We start from the raw sequence: 22,749 nt of genomic DNA on the forward strand, positions 1-22,749 counted from the left end.
CACACACACACACACACACACACACACACACACACACACACACACACCACACACCACACACACACACCACACACACACCACACACACACACAAAGGAATTGATGCTGGTATAGCAGTAAACTACAAACAAAACAAAACAAATTATGAAAACATATTGCCACAGCATTAATAGTAGGGATACATTGCCTAGCAGAGCTCTTTTGCTTCTCTCCTACTTTTAAGATGACATACATCATTTCAGTGGACAACCCATTTACAATATTAGAAATGGGGGATGTTAGTAACTTTCCAACTAAAACAGGCTGCAAAGGAGGCAAAAGTAGAAGAATTATGATCAGTCTGGAAAGCATTAGTGAATATAGCAATCTGGACTAGAGGGATTCTTAGAATTAAATGACTAAGTCTGCAGTTTGTTCTTCAGTAAATGGATGTTTATGCCAAGGGAATGGTTGTTTCACTGTATTTTATTACGCTCTACTGTTCTCTCAAATTAATAAAAAGTTCCTTTGCCTTTGTTGACCAGAAAACACACGTAATTTGGTGGGCTCAGGTAAAGAATATGCCCTGGGATCCAATGAGGTGACATTAATAGCAGGTTAGGGAACTGAGTTACCCATGTTGTATAAACAAAAGGCTTCCTTAGATTTCTTATCTGGTAGCAGAGAACTATGTGACCGAGTTTCCAATAACAATAAGGTGTTACCTCTGTCTGGGATTTGGGCTCATAAACCTTTCCCCCTGGAGAAATTGGGAATGCATATTGCCCATTTATAGTATAGTGGCTCTACTTTATGATACCATTATCTTCTAAAATATGAGCACTCCTGTTCATTAAATTACTCCTTAATGTTTATTGTCTAATCAAACTGGATGAAATTAAAGTCAAATTGATTTTCATTTTAATTTGTGGGAGGCATTATCAAGATTTTTATGGGAGAGTTAAAGAAACAATGAGTTACTCTTGAGTTTGAGGTTTAAATTTGCAGAGTCTCAAGAACCAGTGGATACTCACTTGTGCTGAACATTGTAAATTGTTCAATATTTATCTTCTCTTTCTTCATTAGTAACATTTCCATGAATTGTGGAGATAGGGAAGGGAAGCAATGTGCCCTGCTCAAGAAACAAAAAACAAAACCAAAGTCCTGCAATGCCCAGTCTTCCTGGCAGATAAAAATGACTGATGTGTAAGCAGGAGTCATTTATTTGGTAGAGACTCCAGGAAAAAATTTGTAAAGGGAGCAACTTGGTGACAAGATGCACGCTGTCTGTCCTTCCCCCTTTTCCCATCTTCCACCCTTCTCTGGGAACATTATGGTTGCAGTGGCATATTCTCTGTTTCCATTGAGACAACCTTGAGAATGAAAGGCACATGCTAAAGACGATGTGACAGTAAGATGGAAGAGGCTTAGGACAATGAGAATATTGTCCATCTTTCATATCAGCCCTGATTGTCCTACTTCTTCTGGGCTTCCATATTGAGAAAATAAAACTGTATCTTGCTCAAACAACTGTTACTTGAGGCCTGTTTTAGCAGCTGAATGCAATTCCAAATTCATGTGATGCTTTTAATAGTTTTATGTTCTTGGTCTGCTTTCCAAACTGAACCATTTTAAGCTCATGGGAAGATTGTGGGAAGGCCAAACTAGAGAGAGCAAAAATGAGAAGTAAGAAGGTGTAGAAGTAAACGAGGCAAAGAAATGCAGAGCAAGGGCAGAAATTATAAAAAACAATTAAGAATTTTAAAAGTACCCCCAGGGAGCTTCTACGTTGATTAATACTGTAACCATATGAGTAACTCTGGTAGCACATGTTAATATACAATACAGTACCGTTAGCTATAGGTACTATGCTCTATATAGTAGATCTCCAGAACTTACTTTGCGTGGCTGAAACTTTGTAACCTTTGAGCATCACCTCCTCATTTCCCTTCCTCTCAGCCCCTGACAACCACCATTATATTGTCTGCTTCTATGAGTTTGACTATTTTAGATTCCACGTGTAAGTAATATCATGTAGTATTTGTCTTCGTGTCTAACTTCTTTCACTTAGCACAATGTGCTCCAGGGCTACCCATGTAGATCTTATGTTACGTGCTCTTACCAGACACAGAAAATAAAAATAGCAATATTAATAGTAACAAAGGGAGTGAGAAGCAAGTTTGGGAGGTGATGGATATGTCTGTGGCCTTGATGGTGGTGATGGTTCCATGCATGTATTCTTATCTCCAAACTCATAGATTTGTATACATTAAATATGTAGAGATTTTTACATGTTAATCATACCTTAATAAAATCGTTAAAAAAACAAAGCAGATAGGCTTCACTTCTTCATATCTAGGTTGACTCTAGTGTGGAGAACTCATCTCTTTCCGTCATGTGTGGGTTTTTAAATAGCAGATGTTTGTTCTTAAATCCTTCTTAGAACAGGAATGGTACCAATAAATGTATAAATTAATATCTAAAAAGTAACTAAATGAACATATATAAACTGTCTTGTAAAAGGCATTTCTTGTTTCTGCCAGGCCAGTATCTAGTTTCCTGTCTTTTAGTAGCTGCAGCCTGATTTTGAGGAGTACCTGCCCCTACCACAGTCTAAGATTTGGATGAGACTGACCTCTATCTTGGCACCATGGTTAGGCAAACAACCCAGGCGTGGACATATTTCACCCCCTTCCACGATGACTGGTACAGGAATCATCAATGTGACATGAGTCAGACCAGTAGAATGTAATCTAGTAAAGGCTGGGGCAGAGGAGCTTCTGTTTTGCTACCTGTGCAGAACGAGGAATCTTGGAGCAGCCTGTGACATCTCAGGAGAGAGCCTGCCTGAAGATGATGCCAACACAGGAAAGCAGACTTGAGAGACAGAGAGGAACAGATTTCTGACTACATCACTTTCAATAAGTTCTCCAAGTGATTTTGTGCAGGTCGTCCAAGGCTCAACTTTGGAAAACATTGTTTTATGCTTCAGCCTTACTAAAAAGGCTACCTAGAGAAATACCCTAAACAAATCAGAGACCTATTTGCCTAACATCCCTGTTACTTGCTTATTTCTTGTGTATGTTAAACTCATATTTCCATTGCTTGAGATTTATTGTGCTTGTTAATTTCAGGTGTACAGCATAGTGATTCAGTATATTTGCAGATTATACTCCATTATAAGTTATTACAAGATAATTCCCTGTGCTATACAGTATATCCTTGTTGCTTATCTGTTTTATACCTAGTGGTTTGTATCTGTTAATCTCATGCCCCTAATTTGTTCCTCCCTGCTTCCCTTTTCCCTTTGGTAACCACAGGTTTGTTTTCTATGTCTGTGAGTCTGTTTCTGTTCTGCATATACATTTATTTGCATTATTTTTTAGATTCCACGTGTAAGTGATATCATACAGTATTTGTCTTTCTCTGTCTGACTCTCCGGTTTCTTTATCACATCGGTCTCGGTGTTGACAACTTTATTTATCTTCTCCTTCTACCTATGGGAAAAGGGCCAAAGCTGATGAGACTGGGAGCTGGAGCTAGTGACTGGGTGAAAAAGACTGAGGATTCATCTTTTCTCAGAATCTGTTACCCTGGTTACTGCACTTTAACCTAGGCATTTGTTCCTAGAAAACAGAAAAAGATTTTGCCGCATTCATAGAAGCCCCAAATTCCAAAACACCATCCAGTAATCCCCCAAAGTACTATAATCTATGTTGAACTAACACACAGAAACAATCTCTTTTTCCCTAGATGAACATTCTGTGGCAATATTTTCTCAGAAACTGTACCTTGGTGGGCCATTCTGCTCTGCTACTTTAGCTATTAAGCCTACAGTATGGCTTTGTTAGCACCAAAATATGTTTTCATATTATAATCATTGCTGTAATAAATGGGATAACAGAGAGTATCTATTGAGTAAGGCTTCAGTGGACCCACAGGAGTTGTATATTATATAAAAAACAAAAATGAATTCAAGACTGTAAAACATAAAACTTCCTTTCCCAGCAGCAGTATGCCAACCTGTAAAATACAGTCATAGGTGTTTTCCATAATCAAAAGTCTAATGCCAATCCCTGTCGTTATTCCGGCTTCCTAAACGGAAGTATTTCTTCTGTAAACAACCTAAAGTTTGATTCCAAAGATAACCTTTTCTCCTAGAGGGAAATATCACAATCCTATGCTTTCTGAAGAACAGTGTAAATCTTGTATCTTATTTTGTGCTCCCATTTTGTTTTTTTTTTTTTTTTTTGCGTTATGTGGGCCTCTCACTGTCGTGGCCTCTCTCGTTGCGGAGCACAGGCTCCGGACATGCTGGCTCAGCGGCCATGGCTTATGGGCCTAGCCGCTCTGCGGCATGTGGGATCTTCCTGGACCAGGGCACGAACCCGTGTCCCCTGCATCGGCAGGTGGACTCTCAACCACTGCGCCACCAGGGAAGCCCTGTGCTCCCATTTTAAGTGCATATATGATTTCTGTTAAGGTACTCTGTCTGACTTTTTAAGAACATATATTTTGTTAATTTAATAGCATTCTGGGTGAGCAGGCTAGTAAAATATTGGGGACCAGAAATTTAAAAAACGTAAGATCACAAAAGTTAAGAAATTGAATTGCCACTTGTTTTCAATTTACTTACCTGAGAAAATAGTATTTGCTATTATCTAGTACAAAATAATATTGCAGACTAAATTTAATATTTCTACATGAAATTATTTAAAGATGTTAGAATATGTTCTCTTAGGAAAAACAACGTGGTAAGTTATGTGAATGGGTAAATCCACATGCAGATATTTTTCTCCTTTCTGCCTTGTGTTTCTTTTAGTTCAAGGAAAATGCCCAGAGTACAAGGTAACTCCCAAACTACGCCTAAGTCTTCACTTGCCTTCTGTTTATTCAATCAGTCATTCGGTTATATAGCAAGTATTTGAAGGCCCTCCCTCCTTCCCCTCCTCCCTCCCTCCCTCCATTCTTTCCTTATTTCCTTGAATATTTAAGTTCTATTCTCTTAGCAAATATCAATTATATACTATAGTGTTATCAACTATAGTCACCATGTTTTACATAAGATCCTCAGACTTCATTTTATAGCTGAAAATCTGTACCCGTTTACTAACCTCCACCTATTTCCTCCACTTTCTGGTCCTTGGCAGCCAGTTTACGCTGTTTCTGTGAGTTTGGCTTTTTTATGTGCCACATGCAAGTGAGGTCATACAGTATTTGTCTTTCTCTGTCTGACATTTCATTTAGCGTAATGTTCTCAAAGTTCATCCAGGTTGTTGCAAACAGCAGGATTTCCTGCTTTCTCGTGGCAGAATAGTATTTCATTGTGTACCTCTTTATCTGTTCATCCATTGACAGATACTTAGGTTAATTCCATATCTTGGCCATTGTGAATAATGCTGTAATGAACATGGGAGTGCAGATATCTCTTTTATATCCTGTTTTCATTTTCTTTGGATAAATTCCCAGAAGTGAAATTGCTGGATTGTGTGGTAGTTCTATTTTTAATTTTTTGAGGAACCTCCATATTATTGTCCATAGTGGCTGCACCAATTACATTCCCATCAAGAGTGCATGAGGGCTCCCTTTTCTCCACATCCTTGCCAATACTTGTTATTTCTTGTCTTTTTTAAAAAAATTTATTTATCGTATTTATTTTATTTTCTTGGCTGTGTTGGGTCTTGCTGCGCACGGGCTTTCTCTAGTTGCAGTGAGTGGGGGCTGCTCTTCGTTGCGGTGCGCGGGCTTCTCATTGTGGTGGCTTCTGTTGTTGCAGAGCACGGGCTCTTGGTGCACGGGCTTCAGTTGTTGTGGCATGCGGGCTCAGTAGTTGTGGCTCACGGTCTCTAGAGTGCAGACTCAGTAGTTGTGGTGCACGGGCTTAGTTGCTCCACAGCATATGGGATCTTCCTGGAGCAGGTCTCGAACCCGTGTCCCCTGCATTGGCAGGTGGATTCTTAATCACTGTGCTGCCAGGGAAGCCCTATTTCTTGTCTTTTTGATAATAGCCGTTCTAAAGGGTGTGAGATGTTATATTGTGGTTTTAATTTGCATTTCTTTGATGATGACTGATGTTGAGCACCTTTTCCTGTACCTGCTGGACATTTGTATGTCTTCTTTGGAAATATGTTTATTCAGTTCTTCTGCCCATTTTTAATCATTTTGTTGTTGTTGTAGAGTTGTATGAATTCTTTATATACTTTGGATTTATTTATTCCTTACCATATGATTTGCAAATATTTTCTCCCGTTCCATAGGTTGCCTTTTCATTCTGTTGATGGTTTCCTTTGTTGTGCAGAAGCTTTTTTAGTTTGATGTAGTCTCACTTGGTGATTTTTGCTTTTGTTGCCTTTGGTTTTGTTGTCAAATCCCAAAAGTCATCACTAAGACCAACGTCAAGGCTTTTACCCCATGTATTTTCTTCCAGGAAGTTTATGGTTTCAGGTCTTATGTTCATGTTTGTAATGCATTTTGAGTTGATTTTTGTGCATCATGCAAGATAGGGGTCCAGTTTCATTCTGCTGCATTGAGGATCTATTTTAGAATGCATCAGAATCTCCTCAAGTGATTATAAATGAAAATTATCAGGCCTCCTTCTCTGAACATCTCTCTCAGTAGATTAAGGATTTGGTATAAAAAAAATGTCAGTTTTACCAGGTTTTGCAAGTACTTCTGATTCAGTCCTATAAGCCACAGTAAGGAAAATATTGCCTTCCTGTATGCTATGTGTCCTAATGTCAGATGTGGTTGAAATGATCATACTATTTAAATCAGGGCTGGGTGCAGCAAGCAAGGAACCCAAGGTACAAAATTTAGGGAGGCATCCTTGCCATAACCCTGAGCTTGACCTACAGATTCAGGTAACCCAGCACTTTTTGTGAATTGTTGAATCCCCATCCCCACGCTGTGTCCAAGTGGAGGCTTGCATTTCATCATGACCTTGGCTCTCTGCCTTCTCAGAGAGAGCTAGTAAAGTTCAGCTGATTGTCACATAGATGGGCATTATGTAACTCCCTGTATATTTACTTTCTGATCATCAATGAGTTAATTGAACAAATGACAGAGATCCTGCCAAAATCTGAGGCCTTGTCCTCTGCCCTTGCAAGTAGTTTAAGTGTAATTTCATTTAAATAGTCCAAAAGCTTTTAAATAAATACAACTTGGCAGATAAATGATATTTGGGGAAGGTAAGAACAGAAGCTGTATGAAAGGGCCAAATTAAGTGAATAAATATTTCTCATAGAAGTAAGTCATATTAATTTGTACTTTTCAAAGGTATTACTGTCCATACTTGCATTTACCTGTCAAGATGTTTATATTTATCTAACACATATTCTTTAGGGTATGTTGATCCTAGATGTAAGCAAAACATGACAGTGATGTGGCCGGTAAGCAGAGGGGCTCTGGATGTGACCAAGTGGAATAATGCTGTATTCCTCCTACAGATGACATTGCAGTTATTAATTGCTGAGTGCATTAGAATATACGTGAACCTCATACATCAGGGGTGTTTGTTTTACTCTTGAAGTTTTTCAGTTCAAAAAAGGTCAAAGATCTATTTCCTGACCAAAGAGAGTCAGCCATCTTCAGGTTTGCTCTGTACTATGTACTAAATTTAAATCTTCCTGTTATAATAAGCTAGTTGGGAACAGACCTACGCTCTTAAATCTCTGATGCCGAGACTTTTCTTAAGTCTGTTTCTGAGGATGTTGTCGGCCTCTCAGCATTTCAGTTGTTGCTAATCTTATTCAGCATCCCACATAGTTAGAGTTGCTACACATTCTAACTGTTCAGTCATCTCTTCCCTCCTTTATGAAACATGCTAACAGACTATGAAATGGAGGTGGGCTCCCTGTGCTCTTGCTTTGAGTCTAAAGGAAGTTAAATATAAAAACCCAGGAAGTGTCTGAATACACCTCCCTTTCAATGTGATCTTCAGTTAGTATATTTCCCTTGAGGTTGGCAGAGAAATGTGAATACAATTTTTGTTTAAAACTATCCAATTTCAACTTAAAATTTAACGTCTTAAAATGTTCCTCTACTGATCCAGTGGGTGCCCTAGATTATAGAGGAATGGAGAGAGAGAGAGAGAGAGGAAGAAAAAACTTGGCTGAATCGTTTGCTGTCTTGTGATATTTCATGTCGTATGCTGCTCGTCTTACTAGAAACGAATATATGTTAATTCAGATATTCAGATCTAAGAAGAAGGTATGACATGGGACAAACTAAGCTAGGTTGAAGACACCTACAGATATGTTGAGCTTTGGAAAACATCTGGATTTTGGAATGTTGGTCCAAACCTGTTTGCTTTCAGAGGGTCTCTCATAGGTGTGAAGAAAAAAACTTACATTGTGTTTTTTATTATTTTCTAATTTAGCAAAAGAGTAGAATTCATATCCTTAGTTTAACTCAAACCTGGGAATTTGCCTCTAATGCGTAGCCCAGTTTGTGAGCTTGACCTTTTCTAGAGTTTTTGGAAATGCAGGTGAGTAGAGAAGCTTGAGCTTATGAACTCCTGATTGTCAACAGTGTCTTCTTTCTTTTCCTCACATTTGAGAATTTTCTGTAATCAGTTGTGACACTGGCTCCATAAAGCTTCTGTAAAAGTGCAAATAATTTTCCAATAAGGCACTGAACATTAAAACACCTGTCAGTACTTTATATTTGTAGTAGGGACCTAGTTTTAATGGAATATTGATAAAAGTCTCAACATTTGAGAACTTCCAAGAAAGGAGGGAAAACGGCATGCTGTCCAGGGGGGTCCTGGGTAAACTTAGGCACAGGCAGAATTAGGGCATCGAGCTCAGAGACAGGAGGACTGCCTCAGATATTGCTTATTTTAGTTTTCCTTGGGGCTACCCACACAAAATTTTCGGTTAGTGACTCATCGAATTTCACCTCTCCTAAATGGATGCTATTTTCGCTATCTTAAGAGGTTCAACAAGCCTTTTCCACCAGAGAATATATTTCTGATAAGCAGAAGTCCTTAAGCAATTTTGTACCATGGACCTCTTACGGAACATGGTAAAGCCTGTGGACCTCTTTTTTGAATTATTAAAGGTAAAAAATAGAACACCTACGATTAAAGGAAACCTATTATGTTTAAATACAATCCTCAAAACAGAATAAAAACAAACTTGTGACATAGTAACATGTATACTTCTTCAACACAATAATAGGGTTTATTATTACCTAATTATTACCATAATTTTGAAGTAGTGGTGAACATTAATATATTGAACTATTTGCAACAACTGCAGTGTAATACAAAAATATCTTGATTTTTCCTGATAGAACCATAGATTCTGCTAACAGTACTGGAATTTGTTGTCTGCATTCATGATTGAAGGAAAAGCTAAATCAGGTACAGGTTAGTGAGAAACGAAGGATATAATTTTTTTTAACATCTTTATTGGAGTATAATTACTTTACAATGGTGTGTTAATTTCTGCTTTATAACAGAGTGAATCAGTGATACATATACATATGTCCCCGTATCTCTTCCCTCTTGGCGTCTCCCTCTCTCCCTCCTTCCCTATCCCACACCTCTAGGTGGTCACAAAGCACCGAGCTGATCTCCCTGTGCTATATGGCTGCTTCCCACTAGCTATATGTTTTACATTTGGCAGTGTATATATGTCCATGCCACTGTCTCACTTCACCCAGCTTACCCTTCCCCCTCCCCGTGGACTGCCTGACTTTAATCCATGGTCTCCTTGGTGGCCTGTTGTTCTCCAGGTTAGACATTCTTGTTACATAGGTTAAGAAAAGATATATCAGATGACTTCTTATGTGTCAAATAGTTTTGATGCATTTCTCATGACATAAGTTATAACACTGAAAAATTATCCTTGAAATGATATTTCTGTAGGGAAATTGGGACTAGATTTTGTTCTTTTTGCTTTTTTTATTATTATGAAACGAAGTGTTCCCTTGGCATGCCCATCTCAATTAAATGCATTTAATAAAATCCCTGTGGTATTGGTATACTCTGACATTGCTGGGGAAGGGTGTCTATTTATAAAAATAATGTTGTTAGACTAAAGAACTAAATAAAAGGATCTGATGAATCAGAAATAACAAATTTCTGTGGGAATAGGGATTTTTTTTTAAGAGTAGATGAATCAATAGCATTTTACCTTAAGATGTTATTAATCTCTCTCAGTCAAGACCAGAACAGCAAGCCATTGCAAATTGATCACAGGACAAAAATTGGCACCAAGCTCCTTAGCTTCCACTTGAGCATGCTACATGGCTCATTTCATGAGTAATGAAAATAATGATGATAATGACATCTGTGAGAATATCGTCCAAAATGTAGGAGAGAAAGAAACCAAATGGGGAAAAAACATACTTGTTTCTAATACTGTGTTTAAAGTTCTTGGAATTTGAATTTCCATAGTTAAATAAAGCTATCTTCAATAGCAAACCAAGCATAACATTCCTAATATCCAAGTCATGTTTTGTTTCTGTTTTCTGAAAATTTACATTTCCAGGGAACACAATGAGAAGAAACCAAAGGAAGTCATAATTCCAGATCAGGGTTATGACTCAAATGTTGACAGAGGTCAGGCAGGAAACATACAAACCTATAACAGGCCAGGTACAAAATAGAGGAAGGGCTCATAAGATGACCATAGGTCACAGGGAGTGGGGTTAAGTGAAAAGAAAATTGTGTAGCCAATGAGATTTTCATCTCGAACTATGAGAAAGATGGTCATGCCTGGATTCATAAATTTTTGGGTCTTCCATAGGTACAACCCAGTGCCCTTGATTCTTCCCTTTTTCAGTTATGGATTCTTGGAAAGAGGTTTCGGGAGCCAGACACACTGGCCATGGTTTGAAAGAATGGATGGAGAAAGGAAAATGTACTTTCTTAAAAAAAGCAAAATTCAGTATTTCCATCCCAATTCTAATGGTATGCTCCACTGTACTCTGGCAACGTTTAATTAATTGATCTTTTGTTTTGGTACATTCTTACCACTGATACTTCTACCTTGACTCATTATGTAACAGTAGAGTTTCATGCAATAATTTATTCATTGGTTTATCCCAAAAGATTATGTATATATAGATATGGCTACAAAATAAAGCAAAGATAATAGTTTATTTAGCCTCAAGTCTGTGGAGTTTCTCTGATTTGAACTGGGTTTGGCTGATTTGGCTATCTTGGTTGATGTCAGCTGGGCTCACTGTGTCTCTGCACTCAGAGCAGGTCAGCTGGGTAGCTCTGCTCATCTTGGCTGGCCTCACTCACATGTTTGAGGATCAGCTGCCTATTACCTAATCTAGGATGGCCTTGTCTGGGATGACTTGAGCAACTCAGCTTTGTTCCTCATATTCCCTCTTCCAACAGGCAAGCCTGAGCTTGTTCTTCCCATGTTATTGGCAGAGAGCAAGGCATAAGCATTTTTTTAAAGATTATCATTGAGTTGCTGTGCTAATATTCCATTGACCAAAGTTAGTACCAAAGTCAGATTCAGGAGTAAGGGAATAAATTCAAATCAAAACCACAGTGAGATACCATTTCACACTCATTAGTTTTGTTGTAATCAGAAAGGAAGAAAATAACAAGTGTTGGCAAGGAAGTGAGCATAGCTGGCAGGAATGTAAAATGGTGTATCCCCTGGGGAAAATGGTATGGTCATTCCTCAAAAGATTAAATGTAAAATTCCACATCTGGGTCTGTATCCAAAAGAATTGAAGAAAAGACCCCAAACAGATATCTTCATACCCATGTTCATAACAACACTATTCACAGTAGCTCAAAAGTGGAAGCAAGCCAAGTGTCCACTGATAAATGAGTGGATACACAAAATGTGGTATACACACACACATAATGGAATATTATTCTATCTTAAAAGGAAGGAAATTTTGACTATGCTATAAAATGGATGAACTTTTATGATATTAATCTAAGTGAAATAAGTCATAAAAGGACAAATAGATTCCACATATATGAGGTTCCTAGAATCATCAAAATTGTGTAGACAAAATAGAATGATAGTTGCCAGGGGCTGGAGATAGGAATGGGGAATTAGTGTTTAATGGGTACAGAATTTCAGTTTGCGAAGATGAAGAAGTTCTGGAGGTGGATGGTGGTGATAATTGCACAATGTGAATGTACTTAATGTCTTTGAACTGTACACTTAAAAATGGTTATGATGGTAGATTTTATGCTATGTATATTTTACCACAATAAAAAAATATGTAAAAAGAGAGAATAGATTCAATCTCATTAGTAATTATTACTGCAAAGACATGTAGCAAAATAGGCATGGATGCACAGAAAAGCAAATAATTGGGGACATTCAACCAATCAGTCTACTGCCGAGGGGATTTTAAAGGCAGTAACATTTTTTTTCAAAGCACAGTGAATCATTGTAAAACTTAATTTTCTTCAGATGACTTTGACATTCGTAACAGATTTAAAAAATTGTGTTGAGGTGTTATATCCATCTTAGCAGAGCACTTTGTATGTAACAGGGACTTGAATTTTGGAACTGAGTTCAAGAATATCAGCGACAGGACACCCAGTCTCCTTACCACACAAAACACTAGTTACAGTGACAAACTCGAGCTGTAGGAAAGGAGTCAAACCCCATTTATTATGCTTTGCTATGCTGCATATAATCAACTAAGCAATCAAAATCTTCTGTATCAAATGGATAACATTAAGATATGTAAAAAAATTAAGTGCCAAACACTTTATTCAACTTCACTTACCTTTCAGCAGTTATATAAAGATAGAAATCTAGAGTTGCTGCCATAGCATTGTTATATGTCATCGTGATTTAAACTTAGAGTATTTCAGTATTAATTAAAATTCTGTGCTATTATTCATTATTTCCTTCATAATCTATGCTATTTCCAATTTTCTGGTAATGGAAATGCATATGGTACCCATCAGCAAGTCATCTATCTGCCCAGTATTTGCACATTAGCATCATTAAGTATTTCCAATTTATTGAAATTCCTGTGCATGTTCTTTTTGAAATATTGGCTAATGACTCCATTCAGAAGGGACATTTGTGTGAGTTCTAATTTCACTTAGAGAAAACTAAACATCACGTAGTGTATATTTTTAAAACCACAGTACAAATAATAGTAATAATAGTAGTAGTAGTAGTTACAGTAACAGTAATCCTTTTGAGTGCTTTATGTGTTTATTTTTAATTTAGGAGGGATAAAAATCATGAAAGTAAAGTAAGATCAAAGTCATTCCTTATAATGTGAAACACATGTTGAATTACTTTAAAATTTAAGATTTCTTATAACTTCTCAGGGCAGATACAATGGATACTATGCCCATCTCACAGATGACAAAATGAAACTTACAATTTAAGTGACATTTCCAAGGTTACCTTGTTTAGTGATGGAGTCAGAACAAGATTCTAAAATCACTTCCCTCTAGAACTGTGATGTTCATTACAGCAACCACCTGCCACATTTGGCTGTTGAGCACTTGGCATGTGAAAACTCTGAATTGAGATGTGCTTTGAGAGTAAAATAAACACTGGATTTCAAAGACAGTACTAGAGAAGGAACGTAAAATAGCTCAGTAATAATTTTATATTGACAGCACATTGGAGTGGTGAGACTTGGGATATATTGGGTTAAATAAAACATATTAAAGTAATTTCACTTTTTAAAAATTCTTCTAATATGGCCCCTAGAGAACTTAAACATTTTATATGTGGCTCTCATTTAATTTCTCAAGGACAGTGCTGTCGTAGAACTTTTTTTCTACTGATTTGGGCTAAGCATCTGAGTATGGGGTATGAATTATGTGTCTAAGTTCATATTGTGTGAGTCACAATTTAAGAATCAGGTTTGATATGAGTATTTCTATGTTGGTATAAACATCATTACTGGGTATTGTTCAATGAGTTCATAAATGTCATAATGAAAAAGTTAAATGTATTGCCTAGAACTTATAAGTTCTAATAAATAGGGTTCCTTGCTTTTTATCACAGATTTGTTAAGTTCCTTGAGGTTATGCATTTTAACATCTTCATTTTTGGTCATCATCTTTAATATGCAATGTCTAAGTGTTTAGTAGTAGTCAGAAAGCTTATCTGAGAGGAAAGAGCGTTCTGATTTCTCACCAATTTTAGCTCAAAGCAGTAGAGAAAAATAAAGTTCTAGAATAGCACTGTCCACGAGAAATGTGAAAGCCACATATAAAATTTAAAATTTTCTAGTAAACCATTAAAAGAGTAAAATAAAGTGAAATTAATTTTATAATATATTTTATTTGATGCAGTATATCCAAAGGATATATTCAGTCTTTTAAGAGTAGCAATCTTTTAAGCAAAGCTGTCCATGTCTCCTCACTTCTTGTAACCCACCTATGCCTTTCTACTGTTCTCAGGTTCATTAAAATTCTTACCATGGTATAGTTCTTGCCATGATTTATCCATCCTTTGTGCTCACTCGCTCTCAGTCTCTTGCTCCACTCTGTTCCCACGACCAGGCCTAAGCTGTCTTCGTTCCTGTCCTCCAACACTCTAGCATCCTCTCACTTAGCCCAGGGACCTACCTGTGTGATGCTTCCTCCCTCTGGAACGCTGTTCTCTTTTTGCCTAGTTAATTCCTGTTAATCCTCCAGCTCTCAGAACAAGACTGTCATTTCCTCGTGGACTATTTCCTTGACTTCCAAATGTGGATCAGTCATTTTTCATTATATGCGCTCATAACATTTTGTTTCTTTACTTTGGGTAAATTATTTGAATTTAGAATGATACATCCATTAACATGCCTATTTCATCCATATCTCTATGCCCTGGTGGACTCTGAGATCCTTGAGGGCAGGCTCCATGTCTGTTTATTTTCAGTATTGTATCCCCAAGGCATAGTCCTTAACACATAGTAGGTACTCAATAAATATTAGTTTAATGAAGGAACAAGCAAATGCATATATCAGTAAATGAACTAATAGACAGTCTTTGGTGTATGCATAATGCTCCCTTTATTATACAACTCTTGGTATATAATTTAAAAGAGTCCCTTGACATTTTACTAGCTATTTTATCTTCCCTATTTGCTTTTCAAAGTATTTCAGTTTCCAGCTAAAAATAAGATTCTCTATTATAGTGTATCTTTGAATATTTGAACATTGTCAGTAATATTGCTTAACATTAACCATCATTAGTTACTTGGTTCACACAACATCCTTAAGAAGGAAATACTGATATTTCTACTTTGGGGAAGAAAAATTAAATTATAGGAAAGGTAGATAACTGCTCAAACTTAAGGGGACAATAATAAATATGGAAATGGTGTGTGTGTGTATGTGTGTGGAGAAAGAGAGATTGAGAGAGAATGATCAACCAGGGCTAGATTTTGAAATACTGCCATTTTTGGTGTCAGTTTTCACATGTGTGGGATTTTTATACTTTTTAAATGCTACTGTTGCCTTAAAAAATATAGACAATATAATCTTAACTTTCAATTATAGCAGAATGTTTTTACCCCTATGAAAAGAGGAAAATCATAGGAAAACTTTAATTTTAACTACAGATTACCAAGGAAAACTCTCAGAGACGCTATCCTGGGGTCACAGTAGCATATATGTTGATCATCTATTCTATCTAAAATTCTGAAGAATGAGAACTGATGTCCAAATGATGACTTAATGACCCAGAGGGATCCAGAGAGATCCTTTATTAAAGAAACATTAAATTATGTCTGGTAAGCATTATGAAATAAAAATGTAGACCTTTCCCTTTCAGAAGATTTTTTATCAGAAAGTTAAAAATGTTTGAAATTGTTTATGGTTTTCTAGTTGGTAATAAAATGTACTACACTAGACTAATAATTTTCAAAGTGTGGTACCTGACCAGGAAATGGACATCACTCTGGAACTTGTTAGAAATGCTAATTCTCGAGCCCCAATTCAAATCCACAGAATCAGAAATTCTCAAACCAGGAATTTGTGTTTTAATTTCTCTATATGATTCTGATGCACTTTAATATTTGAGAACAACTGAACTAGACTATTATATTTAAGGAAAATACTTAGTGGCGAAACATTATTGAGCCATGCCATAACAAAGGGAAAATTATAAATATTAGAAAACTTCTCTAAAAAACAGAAGTATGTGAAATTTTTCATTTCAAAAGTCTCAAATTTCTGTTTCAAGTTCCAAGTCCTCAAACATTTTTATAAGAGTAGAGGTTTTTAACTATAGGAAATATTTGGAACATATATGATTAGGGATAACAAATAGGCAAATTTGTTGGCAAATAAGTTCTCTGAAAAAAGCCCACATTTGTAGTATTTTCTGATTTCCATGGTGTATATTTTCCCAGCATGGCCAATTTCTAGCCTCTAATATAGTGTCACTGAAAATAGAGTTGGGGAGAAATGCTCAGAATAGGCCTTCTATTTCTCTGAACAGAGGGGGAGACTCTTTAGAAAGGTTTATCTTTTCTAGTCCTCTCATTTTTGGAACATTTCTTTTTACTGCATATTCTTTTCTGCCTTGTTAAAAAGAAGACACACAGGTTCTTAGATTCTTGACATTAAGAATTCTTATGTAAGAATAATTTAAAAAAAAAATTTTTTTTAATTTAATTATAACTTGATTATAATATCCTTTTTCACAAGTAATGTGCTGAATTCTCAACCATTTATGCATAGAGGTGTCCTTTACAATGGGAAACATTTGGAACATACGCAGTCTAGGTCAGATTTTATATAGATACGCCAATTATTCTGTTTTACTTAGGGACTCTTTGGTAACTGGAGTCAATCTTCAATAATTTCATCCTCTAGCAAAACCAAAAACCTTGAGTAATTAAGAATCAACATTTCAATTTTTCAAAACATTATTGAACATAATTATAATTGAAAATGGTGCCAGTGAGTAAAAACAAACATTGGAAGTGAGGACATCTTTTTTCAGAGCTGGTAAGAAACAAATCTGGTGTGTTGTTATTGGTGGTGAGGACTCCGTAAACAAATCTGGCTGGTTATTATTTCTAGTGTAGGCTGCTGTCCTGGATTTCAAAATATTTCAATTCCTCTTTGGGTCTTTCTGCTCTTTTTAAATTCCGTACTCCTGCCAGATTAATCTTAGTAAAAGTCTGTTTTGTGTCTGCTGCTCCTGTGCTCAGAAAGTTTTAATATCTCCCACTGCCTACAATATAAAGCCCAACACTTTAGCTTGGTACTCCTGCTCTTTGACTATTTGGTCCCTTCCTAACTTTCCATCTTAATTTTCTAATACCGCTTTACATGAACTCATGTACTTTGCCAACTCTGCAGTATCATGTTTTTCCTGATGCCTGCAATATGTTCTCTCGGTCCATGATATTCCTTCTCTTTGTCATGACTGGAAATACTATGTATACTTTATGACCCAGGGCAAATCTCGTATTCTTTCCGAAATTTTGTCATCCTTCCCACTACTGTAGGTGAACAGTGGGGTACAGTAGTTGGAGTCACTGCCTGGGTTTGAACATTTAACAGCTATGTTATCTTGTGCACATCACCCAAAACTCTCAGCATGTCTTCATCTGTAAAGTGAGTTTAATAATAATTATCTTATAGAGTTGCATTTTAAGGATTAAATGAGAGAAGACCTGTAAAGCGTTTAGCAAAGTGCCTGGAAAGAAATACTACCTTTGACTTATTTTCTCTTTTGAACTCAAAAGCTATGTCTAACCACTTGTTTGGTCCTTATGTGCTTTCTTGTAGTATAGATTTTGTGTATACTGTTGTACTGCCAATATATTTTAAGAATCTTGGCCATGGGGACCGACCTTTTGACATCTCTATAGGACCTAACACATGCCTTGCATATAATAGATGCTGAGTAAATAGCTGATGAATCGATAAATGGAAGAGGGCAAGAAAAACTCATTTGGGTACTGGGAAAAGAGGGTCCTGGTCTCAGCTCTGCTTACATACTGTTTACTAACTAAGTTTTTTGAGCTTCTGAGTCTTCATTCCAGAGGTAGAACTACTAGATAATCTCCATGGCATTTTTCAACACCAATGTGTAATTATCTGGGATATGGTTTAAGCCTACTCATGTAAATATAGACCATTTTTAATAATTATTTATTAATGCCTCTACTGAAAAAAATGTTTTGTTTTGTTTTTAAGTCCCCAGCAGTGAGATCATCATCAGTTCATGGCACATAGTTATCCTTCATCTGTGGGAAAATCATTTTAGAAATTGTATAACCTGACTCTCCCTTCAGCTTATACACTCTGTGGATTAAAGATTTAAATGTAAAAAATAAAATTGTAAAACCAACAGAAGAAAACATAAGGGACCTTTGTGACATTGGGTGGAATATATTTTTTGATTCGCAAAGGAAAAATCCTAAAGGGAAAAATGATGGATTTAACTATATCACTACTTTATATCTTACTTTTTCCCCCAGGCTATGCAAAAGTATTTAGAGTTAACATGCCCCAAACTGCCCTGAATTCTTCTATCGAATTGTTAATACAAACGAAACAACAACAAAACAAGAACAAGCTTTCCTTGGTATTTCTTTCATCCTCACCTTCAATATCCAATCATTCAAAAGGTTCTGTTGGGCTTCCCTGGTGGCGCAGTGGTTGAGAGTCCGCTTGCCGATGCAGGGGACACGGGTTCGTGCCCCGGTCCGGGAGGATCCCACGTGCTGCGGAGCGGGCTCGCTGAGCCTGTGCGTCCGGAGCCTGTGCTCTGCAATGGGAGAAGCCACAACAGTGAGAGGCCCGTGTACCGCAAAAAAAAAATAAAGTAAAAATGTTCTGTTGTTTTTGCCATCAGAAATTTCTCTTGTGCCTTTCCATTTCTAACCATCTCTGCTGATAATACTAGTCAAGGTTACCATCATCTCTTTTTTTTTTTTGTGGTACGCGGGCCTCTTAACTGTTGTAGCCTCTCCTGTTGCGGAGCACAGGCTCCGGATGCGCAGGCTCAGTGGCCATGGCTCACGGGCCTAACCGCTCTGCGGCATGTGGGATCTTCCCAGACCGGGGCACGGACCCGTGTCCCCTGCATCGGCAGGCGGCCTCTCCCCATCATCATCTCTCTTTTGTATTATAATCTCAATATTTTCTCCGAACTATTTTTGAGTTTTGAGTTAGGCTCACCCCTTATCAACTTATTTATTTACGTAGCTCAAGCTAGTTTGAAATGTGTTTTGCTACTTGCAATCAGAATATTTCTTATAATAAAAGAATCAGACTTTTGAAAATAGCATCATTCTTAAGAGCTGAAATGAATTTTAGAATGGATTTCTTATCCAACCCACTCATTTCATAGAAAATTTCTTATTAGCTGTGATTTCTTTGTGAGTCACTAAAAAGTCACATAACATGTAGGTTCCTTCACACTAAGGGCTTTATTTTTCTCTCTCAGCAACAATGTCTGGGTTTTTTTTCCCCCACCCTTTCTTTCTCAGCAAGGACCAGCATTATTCAATGTACGACCTTCTATAATATCAGTCCAGTTTTTATAATTCTTAATAGTTTTAGTGGACTGTGGGCCAAAAGTAGTAAAGTACTTACCATATGCTCTGCAGTAAATGAGCTAGTGATTTCATTTCCTCATTATATCAAATTAATTGGATTATCAAGTGCAGCATAATTTTTTCTGACCCATATTTTTAAAGAATTATTTTTTTCATTAAATGTTAACATCAGAAAGCAGACTAAAGAGTGTAGACCAACACTAGTTGAACTGCTTTCAAAATATGGAATGTCTGCACATTTGGAAATGTTTAGGAAATTTAACTTCCAGTTTCCATTTCAGTGTCTATGGCAGCAAATAATAATTCATCGTATATTACTCCAAAGCATCATCAAGAATAAAACAGCAAAACATGGAGTATTTCTATAGAATTGCCATCTACATGGAAATATAGGGAATGATATTTTAAATGTGTACTGCTGTTGGAAAGTACTATTTCTACCTCATCTGGTTTACATTATTTTTAGTTAGTTTGTTTAGTAATAGAGAAGCTTCTTTGATTTTCCTTTATGAAAGCATCTGGGAAACCCTCCCAGTAAAAATTCTGAGAGAATTTTGTTTTTTTAGATTTTTTAGAAAAATTCCTGAAATTATTTAGATTTGCCTCTTTAATGTGGTACTTAAATTTTTCCATATTTGTTTGCATTTTGTTTTCAATCATATATTCTTTAGGTCAGACATCATGGTTGACAACAATTATAAACACACTGGACCTATAGTCAGAAATCCCAGATGAAGTCCCAATTCTGTCATTGTCTATATGAACTTGGGTGAGTAGCAACCTCCCTTGGGTCTGTTTTCCAGAGAGCTACTTCACTGTATTATTATGCAGGTTAAATGAAATGTAGTGAAATACCCTTTGCAAGCCATAGAGAAGTATAGAGATGTAAGTTGTGTTTATTTTTCTTTTGCAAATGCCTCAACACAGTGCAGAAAATAGAAAAAGAGATTAGATATTTATTAAAGGAACACATGATTTTTTGAAGATTGATGAAAATTAGAAAGAAGTGACTGTGTTCTAAAGAATTCATTGAGTTCCTAAAGTACTAAGACATTATTTAAATCAATTAATTTCCCCTATCAGGTGGTCATAGAGCATGGACATGAAGAACAGAATGTGGTTAAGTTTGGGGTATTATCTTTAGAGAATTCCAACATCTGTTCCCAAACTCTGTCTAGGTTGTTGTGAAGACTTTATTGAAATATTCGGTAATTCTCACTTCTTTCTCTTCTTACAGGAATATGATTTTAATCTGACATACTGTGGTCTAAACTGAGCATGACACAATATATACAATGTCCCAAGTTTCATGCAAATTAAAAAAATTAGCTATCTGTTCTGAGAAAGCAGATTAATTAAAAGACAATAATTTTCCCAGGACATTTACTCAAAGGCACAAGTCATATCCATTTAAGTACTTATTTATCTTCCTGATTTAAGGAACTCAGCCAAAATAATTTCCATCCAGAGCTCAAAAGGACATTTGCTAACTGAATTTAGAGCTCTATGATAAGAAAGTAGCTAAGTAACAGATAAAAAAGGAAGCTAAGATTATTTTTCTTTTATGGTGAATAATAGTAATGTTAACCATTGGAAATAATTGGAAATGATTCCAACTTCAGAAACCAACTCATTTTAGAACATAGATAGGGCACACAGAAATAATATACTTAGCAAATTCGGCTTCCTATACCTTCCCATAATGCATTTATAATCTATATATCCCATTTGTTAGGTAATGTTGCAAGTTTCGTTTGAGACTTTATATAGAATAAACCATATTATCCAAGGGAGACAAGTGAAAAGAAATCATCACATTACTTTTATGTAGAACCAAATTTATTAAAAAAAAACACACACAGACACACACAGTAGGAGTATAGCATATATTTCCTAATACAGAGATGAAATACTTTCTTATTTAAATCTAAACAGATTCAAATTTTGTAAAACAATCAAAATTACTTATTGTCATATTATGGAAAATCTAAGCAGTGCTTGCAAAATATCACCTTCTGTAAAGTATGACTCAATATTGCTTGAGAGATTCGTCAGTCAAAACATGATTTGATTCTCTGCTGGTTTGTGCTCAATGTGATTTCAGAACCTGAAAGTAAATAATTAGAATGTGCCTTATCTCACTAAGCCAGTGGGAGAGGTTCATTATGAATCCAGCAACAGACTTACGGTCCTGTGGTCATGCATCAAAAAGAAGAGCTGAGATTGTGTTTAGACCTTCAGAAAGTTTAGTCATCCATCTTTGTAGTTTCAGCACCGTGAACAGTACACTTTCCTACAGTGGTGAGGGGGAAGGGACTGAAAATTCAGTTAGAGCTATAGTAACCTTAAAGGAACTCTTTTTCTATATTATCAAACTAATTTACTGGAGAGTGAGTGAAAATGTACAAAAATCTATCAGACTAGTAATTAGATAGTCGAGATTGCTTTAGGATCTTGATGTAGATTTAGTTTGTAGGCAACTTTTTTACTTAGTAGTCAAAGGATTTGCCCTATACGTTGTCCAACTCTTTTCCACTCTTCCAATTTCCAACAACTTCTGCTAATTTTCTGTTTGTTGGAATGTATAATGTTGAGCAAAAGAAAGATAAAAACAGTCTCCTTTACTGACAGCCATGGGGAAAAAAATCTTCTTCTACATGTATAATTATTGATATAAATAAGTGTTCAGCCATGTATTTATTTTCATCTCTATTATGTGTCCAGAGATAGCATTTCTATTGAAACCATATTTCTGAAATCAATGAAGGTTAGTGTCAATTCTTATTAAGCTCGCCATTCATTCAGTCATTCAGCAAATATCTGTTGGGCCTAAATTCTGAACTAAACCCTCTTCTATGTACTGAAGTTAAAAGAAGTAAATAAAACTGATGCAGTCCCTGCCACTCATGGGCAAGTCTAGTGACGAGCAGGCATTACAAAAAAAACTATAGCATACAAATTATACATCTTAAATTGAGATAAATATGATGCAAAAAAAGATACCATTAAAGTACATAGTAGCTGGGGATAAACTCTTTGTCAGGTTTGATATTGGTCAGGGAAGACCCACATGAAAAGATGCCTTGATTTCTTGCCAGAATGTCAAAAATAACCTCTAAAATGGATTTCACACACTCACTCTATTTCCCATCCAAACTGTGTCCCACACTGTAGTCAGAGTTATCTTTGCCATGTGTTAACATGACCATGCTTGTCTCCTCATTGACTCTCTTCAGTGGTTTCATGGCTTCCCGTTAGTCTTAAGATAAAATCTTAAGATTAAAATCCT

Source organism: Aethalodelphis obliquidens, unplaced genomic scaffold (genome assembly GCF_003676395.1).
Source record: "Aethalodelphis obliquidens isolate GAN/ISIS:26980383/991018 unplaced genomic scaffold, ASM367639v1 scaffold52, whole genome shotgun sequence".
NCBI lineage: Eukaryota > Metazoa > Chordata > Mammalia > Artiodactyla > Delphinidae > Aethalodelphis > Aethalodelphis obliquidens.